This window comes from Oryctolagus cuniculus, chromosome X (assembly GCF_964237555.1).
Source record: "Oryctolagus cuniculus chromosome X, mOryCun1.1, whole genome shotgun sequence".
In the NCBI taxonomy this organism is placed as follows: domain Eukaryota; kingdom Metazoa; phylum Chordata; class Mammalia; order Lagomorpha; family Leporidae; genus Oryctolagus; species Oryctolagus cuniculus.
The window spans coordinates 77822608-77840295 of record NC_091453.1 but is presented as its reverse complement, the minus strand read 5'-3'; the positions used below and the strand labels follow the sequence as shown (position 1 = coordinate 77840295).

Genomic DNA, 17688 nt, shown 5'->3' with positions numbered 1-17688 from the left:
GAGAGAGAGAGAGAGAGAGAGAGAGAGATTGTGCCTTTCTTTTTTTTATTTTAAAGGATTTACTGCCTTTTTTTAAGATTTATTGAATTGGGGCCAGCGCTGTGGTATAGTGGGTAAAGCTACCACCTGTAGTGCTGGCATCCCATATGGGCACTGGTTCAAGAACTGGCTAGTCCACTTCCAATCCAGCTCTCTGCTTTGGCCTGGGAAAGCAGTAGAAGATGGCCCCAGTGCTTGGGCCCCTGCTCCCATGTGGGAGACCTTGAAGAAGCTCCTGGCTCCTGGCTTCAGAGCAGCCCAGCTCTGGCTGTTGTAACCATTTGAGGTGTGAATCAGTGGACAGAAGAACTTTCTCTCTGTCTCTCCCTCTCTCTGTCTTTAACTCTACCTCTCAAATAAATAAATAAATAAAATATAAAAAAAAAAGGCGGGGAGAGAGGGAGGAAGAGAAGGGAGAGGTCTTCCATCTGCTGGTTCCCTCCACAAATGGCTGCAATGGCCAGGGCTGGGCTAGGCCGAAGCCAGGAGCTAGGAGCTTTTTCCTGGTCACTCATGTGGGTGCAGGGACTCAAGTACTTGGGCCATATGCACTGCTTTCCCAGCACATTAGCAGGGAGCTGGATTGGAAGTGGAACAGCCCGCACTCGAACCAGTGCCCTTGTGGGATTCTGGCGTCACAGGTGGCAGCTTTACCATTTACACCACAATGCCAGCTTCAATCAGACACTTTTAAAAGCTCATTCTCTCAAGCATTGACTTCTCAGAGCCAGTGTGCTTAGGACAGTCTACCCCACCAGAACTCTGCTAATGGCTCTAGCCAATTTCTGAGGTTTGTAAAGTGGGAGAGGCAAGAGGTTGGTTACTCCTGCTCGGATGAGTTTCTGCTAACAATATCATGTTTAGAAAGTGAAGACCATGAAAACCTTTGGACTTGTGGCAGGATTCATTATAATGAGAGTGTTTAGCTGTTACCAATGAACAGATTGCCAAATAAAATACCAAACAAGCAAGACTGGTCAGTTGCAATCCAGTGTCTAGTAATCTGAGCCAGAATAGTGTTATGTTTATGGATTCAACTCTGTCCTCAAAAAAAAACTAAGATTGAGACATCTCAGCAGAAATAAAACCAAATTTGTGGCCCTCTCCCATATATTTGAATGCTAAGGGCATGTAACCACTTTATGAGACCAATGATGTTTTTGCAGCCAATCTTAAGGATAAATCCACATTGTGTTCAGGATTCTGTGTTGGGCCAAACTTAACAATGACCATTATGTGTAGAAAATAGCAACCATTGTTACTGAACTAAACTGTCTCTGGAGATTTAATACAAAACTTAAACTAATAAAACATAATGGCAACATAACCAAAGAAATTAAACAGAGAAGTGGTTAGAAGCAGAAAGCATGGTGGAATTGTTCAAGTATACCTGGCAAAAGAACCCTGAACTACCTGTAAAGCTGAGAACTGTTTACTTGTCAAAAAAAAAAAAAAAAATTCCAAAGTCTACACACAAAAAATTGTATTTTTCAGCTGTACTGTTTTTGTGAGAGACCCAAAAACTTCAGGACATGCAAAGCAGGCTGTTTGTAGCGACCTCCCAATGAAATAGAATTTATTTGTGTTGTGATTTCAAAGTGGTATATGTGCTTATAAAAATCAGTGGGAGAATTAGGCTGGCATAGGAAATGTTGGCAATCTTAGGGGCATTTTATTAGAAAATGAGGCAACCGTTTTTTTCTCTGTGTAGTTGTCTACATAATATAAGCAGAAGTCAGAAAATATTCACATCCAAGTATATCTGAAACTCTTCATGGCTGCATTTAACACTTTGAAGTGATGGCAACATCTGGTAACAAGTAGAAACCAGAGTCTTATAAGCTATGGATTCATGTTACCACTTCATCTGAATTAGTCATTTAAAGGGGATTTTATGTGTCTTCCCTAAGAACTGACAAGGTTAATCTTACACTAGGGCAAGCTGGCAGGAAATGCTAAAGCAGCCCTCTCTTTTGAAGCTTTTGTTATTCCTGGTGATGTCGAAAACTAGTCGTTTTGAAGTTTGAAAGGCTAAAACAGTGATATCTTAAACGAACTTTTTTCTTTCATATGTGTGTGGGGGGGGCGTGGCAAAGCTGAGGAAAAACTCAATGCACTCAAAGTTTTTTATACTTTCCACTCTACTTTTCTCTGCAATGTCTTTATCTTCTAAAAATACAGAACTTAGAAAATCACTTCAACTGCCGAATGTGATGCTGGGTTTGGTTCCACTAAAAGGTATAAGCTACCATTTGGTTGGCCACATCAGCTCTCAGGAGTCATCCTGTTTTATAGAATTGCCTGATGGGAGAAGAGTAGATGTCTTTTATCTTCACTTATTTGTTGCTTTAAAAAGACAAATGCTACAAGCTCATTCTTGAGGTAATAAACCACTATGGCAAATGACAATGAGTTTGATTTTTTTAGGATGCAATATCACCAATATACACTCACTTAATAAATATTTATTATGTACCAACCACTGTTCTAGATGCAAAAAAAGATTGCTGAACTAAACAGGCAGAAAAATTATTGCTCTCATAAAGCTTAAGAAATATTAACATAGTAGAGCAATTTAAAATTATTCAACACTATCACTCAACTTTAAAAGACATTCATTAAATGAGGTTAGGGAACTCTTGAAAATTTTATTTGCAGTTTGGGGAAAACTTGACAGCTGTTCAGAATATAGGGCAAGAAACTAGAAGCTGATAATGAAAGTAAATAGTTTTTCTTTTTTGATCACTGCTATTTTTTTATTTGTGTCAGATCATTTGAATATCAGAGGGATGTCGCTAGTTTAGCTTGTGGATTTATTCTTTAGGAAGGGCTTAATTTGTGTGTGTGTTGGGGCAGGGGTTGAAAAGGCATAGTAGCCTTGGAAGAATTCGTGTAAACTCATGGCATTTGTAAATGCATTTTTTTGTCATTTGAAGAAGTATACAATTCTAAAATGTATTTAATATTCGCCATGGGAAATGAGTGTACTGCTTGGTTATTTTTGCATATGTGAGTAGCACCAGAGCTGACTCAAAGGAGATGACATGATGGTTCCTGTCCTGAGGTGAAATGAGATGACGGGTTGTGGTGGAAAAATGATGTGGTCATGCCCATATTTGCTCACACCTTCTGTTCCTTTCCTTTTATAGAGGCAAACTAAGGAGAGTCTCATTCCTTATTTTTTGTTTCTTTTTTGTATTTTATTTCTCATACCGTTTTTCTTCTTAAGATTGCATTATAACCATTTGAAATTCAGTTGGCTCAAGTTGTGCTTTGTCATAGCATAAGTACTCCTTAGAATGACCATAGTGGAAGCATTGTATGCATTTTAGGAAGTTAAGATTATGTGTTCATAATATTAACATATATGGTCATAAGCATGCCGAGTTCTTTGTAGGTGTGAAAGGCATGTTTCATAAATCCTTGTTTTCTGATACCATCTAGTACAGTTCCTTAATACAAGCCAGGAATTTTAGTTTTGCTTACTAAGATATCAAATACTTTCGTATAAGAATTTTTAAACACTTTTTATGAAATTGCCCAAACATGCTAAAATCAAACCATGAACTTCCTCAATCTTTAATAATTATTAACATTTAATATTCTTATTTCATCTTTTTTAATGTTTTCTTTTTCTTTTTTTTAAAGATTTATTTTATTTATTTGAAAGAGTTAGAGAGAGAGGTAGAGCCAGAGAGAGAGAGAGAGAGAGAGAGGTCTTCCATCTGGTGGTTCACTCCCCAGATGGCTGCAACGGCCAAAGCTGAGCTGATCTGAAGCCAGGAGCTTCTTCTGGGTCTCCCACATGGGTGCAGGGGCCCAAACAGTTGGGCCAACTTCTACTGCTTTCCTGGGCCACAGCAGAGAGCTGGACTAGAGGTGGAACAGCCGAGACTCGAACTGGCGCCCATATGGAATGCCGGCGTTACAGGCTAGGGCTTTAATGTGCTGTGCCACAGCGTTGGCCCTTTATTTCATCTTTTTCCTCCCATTCTGTTATAACTGAGAATTATTTCAGAATAATCCACATTATTAATTGACCTATAAATATTATGGTATACTTAGTTTTAATTATTTTAACACTTTGATAAATTTTGCATTTCATATAGGCTTTCACATTTATGCCCTTGACTACTTTAAACCCATAACTACTTTATGTTAGGAAAGGACATTCTTACTGCTTCTTAAAAGGAGAGTTTGATTTGCTACCTAGATTGAATGTTAAGTCACTTCTTAATATTTTTTAAAAATGTATTTATTTAAAAAGCAGAAAGAGATCTTCCTTCAGCTCATTTCGTTCCCCCAAATGCTTGCAACAACGAGGGCTGGGCCATGCCAAAAGTTGGAGCCAGGAACTGCATCTGGATCTCCCACATAGATGGCAGGGGCTCAGGCACTTGAGTCAGCATCTGCTGCCTTCCCAGGTGCATTAGGAGGAAAGTGGATGGGAAACGGGGGATCCGAGACTCAAGTAGGATGGTACGCAGCCATCCTAACTAGCGGCTTAACCTGCTGTGCCACATCACGTGCCCTTTAATCTTTTATTTATTTATTAATTTATTAGCAGTAAGCATGCTAGCCAAGTTTAATGGAAAGAAGTAATGAAAGGAGTATACGTGACAGATCAGACAGGCATCTCATTAAACAATTGAGAGTCCAATCTGCCTTCAGACTGGAGTTTCTATGGGTGTGGGTATGGATCCTGTATTTTTCCTTCCCTACACCATTTCTGGTATATTGGTGGGTGGAAGGCTTTCTGGGTATTGGAATTCCTCCTGGAACTTCACAATAGCCCCCTTGGTGAAGGGCATCCTTAATCTTTTAAAGTAGTTTATTAGAGGAGGGGTGTTTGGCACATAGGATTCCTGGCTGGTGTCCAGGCTCCTCTGTTTCCAATCCAGCTTCCTGCTAATTCACATCCTGGGAGACAGCAAGCAGTGACTCTAGTACTTGGGTCCCTGACACCCACGTGGGAGACCCAGATGAAGTTTCTGGCTGCTGGCTCAGTACTGGCCATTGTGGGCATTTAGAGACTGAACCAGAGAATGGTAGATCCATAGATCAAACTCTCATTCTCTCTCCTGCCCCGTGTGCCACCCCCCACCCCACCCCATATGTGTGTCTGAGGGAGTCTGTCTCTCTGTGTCCTTCCAATAAAATGAAAACAAATGTTTTAAAAATAATTTATTTAAAGTTTTAAAACTTTTTAAGCATGCCTTGATAAAGTCATGTCTTTGGAAAGTGCACCCAGTTCAGCCAAATGTGCCTTGAAGGAGATAAGCTGTAGATTGACCTTAAAAACTGATATTCATAAAATGGTGTTTCTTTTTCTGGTTGGATAGCATAGAACTCTGGGTTAAAACCCGGATAGGCTGGTGCCGCAGCTCAATAGGCTAATCCTCTCCCTGCGGCGCTGGCACACCAGGTTCTAGTCCCGGTCGGGGCACCAGATTCTGTCCCGGTTGCCCCTCTTCCAGGCCAGCTCTCTGCTGTGGCCAGGGAGTGCAGTGGAGGATGGCGGCCATTGGAGGGTGAACCAACGACAAAGGAAGACCTTTCTCTCTGTCTCTCTCTCACTGTCCACTCTGCCTGTCCAAAAAATAAATTAAAAAAAAAACCTGGATAAATAATTTTGAAAATTCTGTAATCAATTAAAAAATTTTTGTTAAAGCCTACATATTAGTTTGTCTCTAAATTAGATGGCTCCATCATAAATATTACTAAATATAGCACTGATTCTCAAAAGGTGGATATGGGCCCTTGGCAGGTCAAAATTACTTTCATAGTAACTCATGCTAACACTAAGGTGTTATTTGCTTTTTCACTGTGTTGACATTTGCGTTGATGGTACAAAAGCCACAGAGAATAAAACTGATGGTACCTTAGTGAGAATCCAGGCAGCAGGTGACACCACACCGTATTAATAGTCATTGTTCCTCAACATAATCCCTTCACCATTAGAAAAAGCCCTACAGCATGCATTAAATTTGCAAAATGTCCTTGATGAATCAGGGAAAATTAATTTTATGAAGTTTCAATTCGTGAGTATACATATTTTCCATATTCTGTGTAATGAGATGAGACATACCCACAAAGCGTTTCTGCTCAATTTGGATGTAAAATGATTGTCTTGAAGAGAAGCACTTATGCAATTGTTCTCAGATATGAGCTAAACTAGCTGCCATTTAAAATTGGAAAACATTTTTTCCTGAAAGATTGAATTGACTGATTAGGCAGAACTGAATATTTGAACCAAGCGTACCTCTCACTGCAAGGAAAACAACTGAGAATATACATTGCCAATGATAAAATTAGAGCTTTCAAGCACAAATTTAAGTTTTTGAAAATTTGTATAGCCACCATGATGTCTTCTCAATACTTAGACTTTCCTAATGAGATTGATAGTGTAATTAATGAAAGTGATTTGTTTGATATTTTATTATGCAGGGTGTCAGTATTTGAAAGATCTGTATAACTTAGTGCAATAGTTTGGCAAATAACCAATGGGTGATATTACAAAATCAAGCATGGGCAAAAGGGTCATTCAAATTGCAAGATAGAGCAATGAATTTTAATATAATAGAATATGAAAAACAATTGATACTGTATCAGATTTCAGAGGGTAACAAACATTTAAGAAAGTACTCCTCTAGTTTTAGTGTGGTATTGAAGAAGGTTATCCATAATTATTTGGAAAGATTCTTAAAATACTTATCTTTACAGTATTTCTATGGGAGGCCAGTTTCTCTTCATATACATTCTTGAACTAAAATACATATTACAACAGATTGAATACAGAAGCATATAAGAAAATCCAGTTGTATTGGAATAAGCTGAACAAGGTAAACAATGTGCAGCAAAGTTTCACAAAGTGCAACCATATACCTATGCTACTTTTCTAACCAAATTTTTTTGCATTAGTTATTTTTCATTACAAATATTATTTATGTTAACATGTAGTACATTTATTGTTGTTTAGATTTTTTTTTATTTGAGAGACAGAGACAGAAAGATCTCTCATCTATTTGTTTACTCCTCTACTGCCTGCAATGGCAGGGTGCTGGGCTGGCCAGGCCAAAGCTGGGAGCAGGGAACTCAATCCACATCTTCCACATGGGCAGCAGGGCCCCAACTACTTGGGCCATCATCTACTGCCTTTCAGGGTGTGTCTTGGCAGGAATCTGCAATCAGGAGTGGAGCCAGGACCTGAAGCCAGGTGTTCTGATGTGGGATGTGGGAGTCTTAATTACTGTGCCAAATGCCTGCCCTGTTGTTATTGTTAAAATAAATAAATGTCTTTAAAATCTACCACTTGTAATTTCTAATGTGATACATCCATGGCTAGATCTAACCCTTATGAAAAAGGTCCTGAGGTCTAAAAAATTAGGAATTCTTGGGCTAGTTGGGATTTTGTTTGTTTCTGCCTCCTCTCCCTCCCCTTTCCTTCTACCCTTCCCTTCATTCTTTGAATGAGAAACCCTCAGGACAGAAAGGTGTAGAGCATATGAGTTATTCCTTTGTGTTTTTATTAGCTATGAACAGAACACAGATGTCTTTTAAACCAGTTCCTTGCATCGTATAGAGTTCAGCTGATGATTTTTGGAAATCTCGTACTTAAATTGCCTCCAATTTATTTCAACCATCTGGTTTTGGTGCATTAGGATAAAGTAGATAATTGAATGTCCAATAAGGTGTTTTATTTTAAACTTTTGATTGCTTTGTTATACAAATAAAAAGCTAATAAATACTATCAGGGAACCACCCCTTGGAATATGGAAAGTAAGATATTTTTGTGATTGGTTTTTCTTCCCAATTATGAAAAAAGGCTTATACAAACAAGATCTACTTGATAAAATTGACACATCCTTGTAACAGAAAGTTTGTACACCTAATGCTGTGCCTAGTTTAACTTTCCAATATATTCCAAAATTACAATAGCAATTTGCTGTATGTTAATTTGGTACCTATTGTATATATTAGATCCCTTTATCTAATGCTTCACTCATTGTGAGCGTTATTTGCTTGCTTTGTTTTCATAAGTCGTGAAGATGAGTAAAATCCTGTTTTATGAGAGGAAAATCCACGTGATTGAGGTGTGGCACTAAGCACAGTGGGAGAGGCCTCCGATGTGCATGTCACACATGGAAATAGTACAGCCATTCCTGGGTGTGGTGGAGACCATGGCGTTTGGGTAAAAGTTGGACGAGACTTTAAAAATACTACATTTACACCTTGTGTTCTGACTGTGTATTGCAGTGATTCATATATGAAACTTGCAACTTTTTGGGTATGCTTGTTTATATTCTGTGAGGGATATGTGTATGCTCGGGGGCATGTGTGTGAAGTCTCGACTTGGTTCCTAACATCTAAGAAAGAGAGAGCAAGAGCTTGGTTTCCATTGACTTTCCTTAGCATTCCTCATGATTAAATTCAGATTCTAACACTAATGTTTCATTCTGTGACCTGCTTACAAAAATGTAAAATTTATTACCTTACTCTTGCCACCATCTTCCATTCTCAAACCAGTCTTCATCACCCATAGTAAAAACATAGGTTCTGTTCCCTTACAGAGTCACACACACAAGTACAAATGTGTGCCCCAAGCACTGCACACACACCCCACACATACACTTAAGGAGATGAATGAGATACAAATTTACAAAATGAGCAGCAGACTAAAACTGGTTTTACAGAACTGTCCTACCTACCACTTACCAAGTAGATGTGCCATTTTCAAAGGGAATATCTATTCCTAGAATTTTGATTACACTATTTTGCTGTTGAAATAAATTCCATCATGTTATGGTGAATAGGCTTGAAAATCAACAACTTGGTGTTGACAGATTTCACTCTGATTAAAGATTAGCCTTGACAATAGGGAAAGCACATACGTTCCCCATGACCAAGAAAGGGAAAGTCAAGGAAATGGTTTTTAAGGAGCACTGTTGTAATGACCCATAAAACTTGTTTCTTAAAAAAGCCCTCTTCTAAAGTTGAACATTGCATAAGAAGACGTCAAAAAGTTTGTGGGAAAATGAAATTAAAACATTGGTTGGTTTGAGTGCGAACAAATTTGGAAATCCAAGTATATGTTTAAAATATCCATTTCTTCTATGATCATGCTATGTGTCTGAAAAAGGTAATTATGCAGCACTAGGAACTAGTCATCTAAAGAGTGTGTGAGGTGACAGGTGTTGCTGAAGAAAAGGTAAGAGGGGAAAAAACCAGCACTTCTGGTCTGACACTGGCAACTGTCTTCTTACCAGGGGCAATGTGTTGTGCCTCTGTTTTCTCTGGAAAATCCTTGATAATGCCTATATGTGCGCCTCATGTCCCCCGCTTCCCCCACCCGCTTTGCCATCAGCCCACGGAGCTTGGTAGTTACTATCTCCTGTATTCCTGATAGGCTGCAGGCAGACAGTGTTGTCCTTGTTTTACAAATGGAGAAATCGAGACCTGGGAAAGTTGAAGAGGCTTCGTTCACATAGTGAGTCAGCAACAAAGACAGATGGAAAACCATGTCTTTTGGCTCCTACTGTTATATTCCTTCTGTGCTAAATCGTGTTGCCTTTTGATATTTCACGCAATTTTTGTGATTGGTGAAAGCACTTGACTTCGGGAGACAAAATGTAACCCGATGTGTGTTGATGGCGCTTAGTCATGAGGCCAAGGGAATGCGGTGTGCTTCAGAATGGGGACTGTCCTGCGAGAGTTCCTTTTCACAACTGAATGCACTGTGAGTTGCCTCCCGGTGCATCAAAAATGTCTCCCTTTATTTTATATTGTTTCTAAAGATTAGGATATATTATCCCACTTTTCCATCCTCATAAAGCAGATAGAGCCAATGATGTCCTCCGAGTTTCATCCCAGCCTGATTATAATAATACCTGCCACTTCCTCATCTCCTTGGTGGACCCAACCACTCTTAGGTTCTAATATCTTCCAATTGACTCCTCATAGCAACCTTATGAAGTTACGTGGCATTAGCTGCACTAAACCCAGGGGCTCAGTCTAAGTGCTTTCTTCAGGGTCATGCAGACGTCAAGGTTGCCCAGACTCCTACCACTCTAATTCATCCATTGTGCTCCATTTCCTCTCAAATTGTTAACCTGCCCTGTGTCACTATAGGAATGATCTCCTGAGCCTCGCACAGTATTTACACTGATGATCTGTTCTCTCCCATGAAGGGCACTCACAATGAACCAGTTGCTTAATTTAGCCATTTACTCATGGAATTGTTAGACTGGTTAAAAGGCAAGTTTCAATAATAAAAAGAGTAGTTATCACATGTACCAGGCCATGATACATTTATGGTATGTATTAACTCGTTGAAGCCTCACAACAAAGGATAACATAGTTAACTTTTATATGAAGTAGTCCCTGTTATCGTTAACCAGGGTGGGAAGCAACTTGCCCAAGGACATGGGTAACTAGTACGTTGTGGAGCCAGGATTTGAACCCAGTCTGGCTGCAGAGCTCTTCCCTGTGCAGTGCTTCCTGTCAACAGAAAATGATCCAGTTCAGCAAGTATTGGTTTTGTTCCTATGGGCTATGCTGGTAGAAATTATAAGCATACTTCAAAAAAACTGCAAAAAGGGGAATTGAAAGGTAAATTTATTTTTGGTTGAAGCACAATTTTTGAAATCCACACAGTATTTTCATATATACATTTTCCATGAACTTTTTGAAGTACCCTCACGGTTCCTACAAGTCAAAGCCATGTTTTCAACCAAAACCAAAATGTAGATGCTTGAAGTAAATGGTATAGCACCTCACATACAGACTAAAATGAATAATAGAGCATATAAGTGGTCTGATACAGTTAATGTGCCTTTCTAAGTAATGTACCTGATTGTGGATGAGTGACTTGGGCACTAGGGAGAAGCTGTTCTTTCTATGTGTTCTAAAATAAGGAGGTTACTTGGCTACTGTTCAAACTCTAAATAGGTATATGGGTTGTAGCTATTTGACCTGAACCAACTTTGAATTCTCTCGAGTGCTTGTATGGTTCTATGGGAGCTGAAATGAAAAAACAATTTTTTTTTCTCCAAATGTTGTGTTTAAATTAGACTTTATTAAATCCTTGGCAAAATAGTGCAAGGCCAACAGGAAGGGGCTTCGTAAGTATTATATCATTCTTTTGTCAGAGTGTTCTCCTTTCTAGCAGGAAGTGTTGTGACTTGCTCTCTAAAGATGCAATTGTAAGAAGAATGTTGGGTTTCCAGATTGCCCTTCTGGGCGTGGGAGAAGGTTCTTTCTATTAGTGCTGCGAGAAAGGAACGAAACAGGTTTGCTCTCGTCGCAGAAGGGTAACTATTTTAATATTATTTTGTTAGGCTCTAACTTGCAGATTACTAAATATTTAAGCAGAAATTCATGTTTTAAAGCTGGAAATTCCTGTTACTTATTGGGAAGGCTAAACGTTGAGAGTCACTTTCAAAATAATATTTATTCAAGTAGAACCAAGTTTGTTTTACAAGCAATTATTTTGGAAGTTTAGAATCTAACCTGTTCTGTGTATATTTCATGTTTTCTTTAATTTAAGAATGTTTTGGGGACTTTGTGCATTTGAAAAATTGGTCTTGAAATCCAAATTACATAGCTGGATTTATCACATTTGATACCAAAAGTTTAAATGATAGAAATTATTCTCTATGTAGATTGCCAGGGGTGAGGAACATGGGATTCTAAATGTTTTTGATCCCTGTTAAATGATTTTTCAAAATTCAAGAAATGGAAGTTGAGGTGACGATCATGACAGAACATGCCATGATTAGATTATCACTCTGCTATTGCAAACTGACTTATGTCAAACAGTAGTCTTGGTGTTTATAATTTACAAGATGTCTGAAAAGCACTGCTGATGTAGGTTAACGTGGCAGTGATAGTGATTTCTGGTGCTCATAGATTCACTGGGGTTTTCTGTCACCTGGTGATCAGGTAAGTTTGATAATTTTTTCCTATATTTCTGGCAAAGGGAAGTATAGGGAGTATATAGCAAATCCTGACTCTGAGTTAAGAGTCACCTGTCTAATTGATTGAACTTAGTATAATGGTATGAAGTGCAAAGTAAAGTACGAAACAAGTGAATCTCGGTGCTTCAATCAACAAGTACTGCATTTGAGAACATATGAGTAAGGTATATAACACTTGCAAGGAGCACTTTCAGTGACAGATCAGATTTCTGCTGAACTTAAAGTGGAAGCTGAAGTTGTGTGTTACCTGGTGATTTCTGACCTGTAGGTCATAACACTGTGTGGTATTTTCGTGTTGAGTTGATGCTGCTAGCTAGCCTGATCTTGCCTGGCCATATGCACGTGTGTGGGCCCCCTCCCCTGTGCAGCCGTGACATTTGCCCTGGGCTTCTTTCAAACATGTTAATTTTTAGAGGAAAAGAGGCTGCAAATACCCCTCAGGTCTGAGGGTTAATTCATTTCGTTAGCAGATTTATTTTTTCTGTAATTCATTTAGATTTCTTTTGGAGGATGTAAAAGTTTACTTAAGAAACATGGAAGGGATTAAACTTTTTTAAAGTGCCCTATTTCAGTCCTAGGAGCTGATAGGTCTTAGCTTTGTAAAGATAGGGGAAGGAAGAGTGTCTTTGGGGGTTTGATATATTATTCTTCATCATAGGAAAAGGGACTTTTAGATCATTATTAAGACTTGCATTGAATATGTACAAAATTCTTGTCTGACAAGCATTGAAAGCTATCTTTCATCTCGCTGAATTAAACGTTTCAATTTTTGGAAAAGTGATTAACGTATATTTTTAAATAGCCTTTGCTTTCAGATCTTACCTTTGTTTATTAAGTACAAAAAGAGGAAAGGAAACTTTTACTTAAAATGGAAGCATTTGATGTTTCTCCAGGAAATGACACAGGATTGGGCACCCTTTGGGGTTTAAGTGACTCATAGATATTGGCCCTGAAAAAAAAATTAACTAAAATCTAGCAGATGCTTGAATCTAGCACCAAATAGAGGTATTTCCAGAAAAAGGAATTCATTTCTTGATAATAATGTAGGAGTGAAATCATTATATGTGTGGTATTTAAAGTCATTCAGGGAAGAGACATAGGAAGGGAGGAGCAAAAGAAGAGGGAAAATCCTGGTAAATGTAGACTCGGTGGTGGGTTTATGGGTAGTTGTTATATTGTTTTTTATTTTGTATACACTGAAAATTTTCCTAATAAAAATGGAAGTCTGACTAGTTTGAGGTAATTTATATTTATTTCTAAATGTTAATTGTTCTCTATAAATTGCAGGCCTGTCAAAACATCATCTGTGTATGATGTATCTTACTGTAAAGGTGAAACCTGCTCCTTGTAAGCCAACATTGTTGCCAGTAAAAGCAGTTTCTTTAAAAAAAAAAAAAACAACCCTGTTTCTGTTTGACTTTCAGCTAAATTCAAAGGACAGTTTGCAAACATCTTGAGTTTTGTAGTATACTGAAGTGTTAAACAAGAGGAGAAAGTGAAAACATGATAATAGGCCAGTTGCATGTGAAGAATGTGAGCACCTTATTATGTCTTGAGAATTTTGTTCCCAGCCGGCTCCCATAGCATATGTATTTTTCAGATCACACAAGGTGACTGATAGCCTGTGTGCCCTTGTGTAGGTCTACTTGTTTGCCATACATCACACCATCAGCATTCATTTATTCAACACACATCTACTAGGCGCTTGTTGTGCACGAGATGCAAAGTCAAGATACCAACTCGTCTTTCAAAGAGTGCACAGACTGCTGGAGGAGACAGAAGAAGTAGATCGTCTCTCACTGACAGAGTTGACAGGACTCTAGGGAAGGCCAGGAGCTGGTTAGCAACTATGACCCTGTGGTATACTTTTTTTGAAATAGTTCAAGCAGATGGTCTCATTGGTTGTGGGTGTTAGAGACATAGGAAGAGGACAAAGATAGCTCAGTTCTGTTTGTGGTTTTGGACATCTCTGTGCATGCTCCTGCAATCCTTTTTGTAATTTATTTTTAATTGACATTAAAATCACACCAATTTGGGGGAAACTATGTGATGTTTTGATGCATGTATACATTATGTAATATTAAAATCCATATAAGCATATTTGTCTCCTCAAACATTTATGATATCTTTGTTGCAAAAAAAATTAGGATCCTGTCTTCCGGGAAAGGCATCTGGCCTAATGGTTAGGGTAGCTGTGTCCCACACTGGAGTACCTGAGTTCCAGCTCTGACTTCCAGTTCCAGCTTCCTGCTAATGCAGATCATACTACTCACATGGGAGACCTGGATTGAGTTCCTGGCTCCCAGCTTCAACTTGACCTAGCCTTGGCCATTACATGCATCTGGGGGAGAAAACCAGTGGATGGGAAGTCTATTTGTCCCTCTTCTGACTTTTTGCATTTCAAAAAAAAAATTTAAGATTTATTTATCTGAGAGAGCACCAAATCCTAACCACTAGACCACTAGAGAAGATAGGTTTATTTATTTGAAAGGCAGAGTGACAGAGGGAGAGAGACCTCCCATCCACTGGTTCACTCCCCTAAATGGCCACAACACAAAGGGCTGTGTCAGGCTGAAGTCAGGAGCTCCATCTAGGTCTCCCTAGTGGGTGACAGGGACCCAAGTATTGAGTCATCGTCTGCTTCCCAGGTGCGTTAGGGAGCTGGATCAGAAGCAGAGTAGCTGGGACTTCAACTGGCACTCCAAAATAGGATATGGGCATCCCATGCAGCACCTTAAGTGGTTGCTCCACAACCCTGACCTCTAAACAAAAGTATTTTCTTAAAAATCCTTTCTTCCAGCCTTTCTGAAGCAGACAGTACATTATCATAATCTATAGTCCCCATACTGTACAAGAATATCACAACTATTTTTATTTGCCATCTGGGCTCCCTGCCCTTTTTTTTTTTTTTTTTTTTTTTTTTACAGGCAGAGTGGACAGTGAGAGAGAGAGACAGAGAGAAAGGTCTTCCTTTTCCGTTGGTTCACCCCTTAATGGCCGCTGCGGCCAGCGCACCGCGCTGATCCGAAGCCAGGAGCCAGGTGCTTCTCCTGGTCTCCCATGCAGGTGCAGGGCCCAAACATTTGGGCCATCCTCCACTGCACTCCTGGGCCACAGCAGAGAGCTGGACAGGAAGAGGAACAACCAGGACAGAATCTGGTGCCCCGACCGGGACTAGAACCCGGGGTGCTGGCACCGCAGGTGGAGGATTAGCCTAGTGAGCCGCGGCACTGGCCTCCCTGCCTTTCTTAAACCTTTACACAAGGAGCCTTCAGAAAGTTCAAGGAAAATGTATATTATGAAAAAAATTATGTGTGGATTTCAAGTTTTTTGCACCAAAACAACCTTATCTTGTAAAAATATTGTATACAAATATATGTTTTACATTTTAAAAAGTTATTTATTTATTTGTAGGGGAGAGAGCGCGAGCCAGCAAGTGAGCTTGCATCCACTGGTTCACTCCCCAAATGCCCACAATGGCCAGGACTGGAACAGGGTCTAAGTTGGAGCTGGGAACTCAATCCAGGTCTTCCCCATGTATGGCAGGGACCAATTACTTGAGCTATGGCCACTGCTTCCTGGGGGTCTGAATGAGCAGGAAGCTGGAGTCAGGAGCTAGAGCTGGGAATCAGCTCTAGGACTCAGATGTGGGACTTGGGTATCTTAACCAACCACTGCAGTAAATGCCCACCCCCTAATCCATTGCGTTTTAATGAGTAACACCTTATGGCAGCGAAGAAAATGAAAGTCTTTACATTGTGTGGCAGAATCAAGCCCAGGTGGGGAATGGGCATCTTAACTGGTGTTTTAACCACTTAGTGCCCACCTCAAACTTAGCCATTACTTCCATTTTTACAGGAACGTTTTGAGGCCTTCTTCTCTATGTCTCCTAAATCTGAAGGAGTTGTTGGAACAGCACCCTTGCAGGAGAAAGCGGTTTCTTCTTCACCTTCCACAGTAGACAATTGTTTAAATCTCCTTATGTCCAAGGCCAATTGTTGTTATAGGTAGGCAGCTACATGGGGTTGGATAAAGGGTAGAGCTGGCCTTCAGTAACGGTGCCTTCCAAAATGTACTTCTCAACTGATTTGGAATTTGAAACATATTTCATTATGGATATAGAAAGGTTTTTTTTTTTCAGATTACTTAACAAATGTGCTTGAAATTTTGTACCATGTTCCCTGAATATTTTGGTGTTCAGGTTATTCTAATCAAAATGAATTGTAGATGCATAGTTGCAAACTTTATCCAAATTTGCGTTCCATTAGCCAACTGCTTTATTCTCTAGTTTGTTTGTTTATTTATTTGTTTATTGTAGTGTGCTTACTAGAAAGTTTTAGATTACATTTCTATTTTTTACCTTTTTTTAAAAAAAAAGATTTATTTATTTCAAAGGCAGAGTTACAGAGAAGCAGAAGCAGACACAGAGAGATCTTCCATCTGCTGGTTCCCTCCCCATATGGCCGCAACAGTTGGGGCTTGGCTGATCCGAAGCCAGGAGCTTCTTCTTGGCCTCCCACGTGGGTGCAGGGTCCCAAGTACTTTGATCATCCTCTGCTGCTTTCCCAGACCATAGCAGAGAGCTGGGATCGGAAGTGGAGCAACCAGGATTCAAACTGGTGCCTGTATGGGATGCTGGCACTGAAGGTGGCAGCTTTACCTGCTATGCCACTGCGCTGGCCCCAACTCTCTAGTTTCTAATCCTATACAACATAGTCAACATATGTAACAATTTGCCATAAGAAAATGCTGTCAGTTTTATTTGGAGTATCTGAAGGCATCCTTTGTTTAGTTTTACAATTTTCGGCTGAAATGTTAGTTACCAGAAGACCTGGGCTGAAAAAGAGTCTCAGTAAGCAAAGTCTGCTGTACACATTGAATGTTGCTTTCATAGAAGTTTGCTCTCCGCATGGACCATAGTAAGCCATTTTTAATAATGCTGACATGCTACAATGGATGAAAAGTAGAACTCTCCACTAACTCTTTCTGCTGCTTTAACTTCTCCTAAATTGTTAGCACTAGGGACCTCTAACACCTGTGAGGGAACTCAGAGTTTGACTTGACCCTCAGAGCAACAGGTCACTAATGAGAATGATGTGTCAGGCATCTTAAACTGTCCAGTTACTCCTTTACCAAGCCTGCATGAGTTTTCTAAAAGGAAGCCAATCATACCCCAAACTACTTGCACTTTGAGAAAAATCCTGTAAGAAAAACCAATCCTAAAATCAAAAGTAACCCTAGGTGTTTGGTTATGTTTGTATTTAGACCAAGTTATTAGCACTGATACAATAGGAGTGGTTATTCGCAGTACTTAGCATTCAAGAGCATGAAATTAAGCAATGTTAGCTACGGTGACACAGAATCTTGGCCTGTATAGGAATGGATGTGTCACAAGACAAGGTAAGCATTTGAGTGCTTATTTTGAGAGTATGGTCTAAAACAGATTGTGGTCAGTGCAAGTTCTACACCAGTGTTTTGAAGAAAGAATTTTTGGAGCTCTGTATCATCTTTGCTGAACCTGCCATCTATATTCCATATGTTTCCCCCCAATTACAGTCTGGGTTATTTCAGTTCAAGGTTTCAATGAATCCCTTATGAAAACAAGTCAGTTGGCTACAGGGGCCACTGTCTACATTTTCTGGCTGCCATTCTTTTTTTTTTTTTCTTTCTAGCC

At 39.5% G+C, this 17688-nt stretch overlaps 1 protein-coding gene across 9 annotated transcripts in view; it reads left to right on the top strand.

Annotated features, from left to right (window-relative positions):
• Positions 1-17688, top strand: part of PLS3 (plastin 3) — a 92326-nt gene that overhangs the window by 19674 nt on the left and 54964 nt on the right. The window contains exon 1 of one of the 9 annotated variants that reach the window (XM_051827281.2): positions 11213-11348. The exons of 5 other annotated variants lie outside the window; for them this stretch is intronic. The gene's annotated coding sequence lies outside the window, so the exon portion shown is untranslated. Of the gene's footprint in view, positions 1-11212; positions 11349-17688 lie in introns of those variants that run through there. 3 more of the 9 variants (XM_070066622.1, XM_070066621.1, XM_051827282.2) reach the window with 3 other exon arrangements.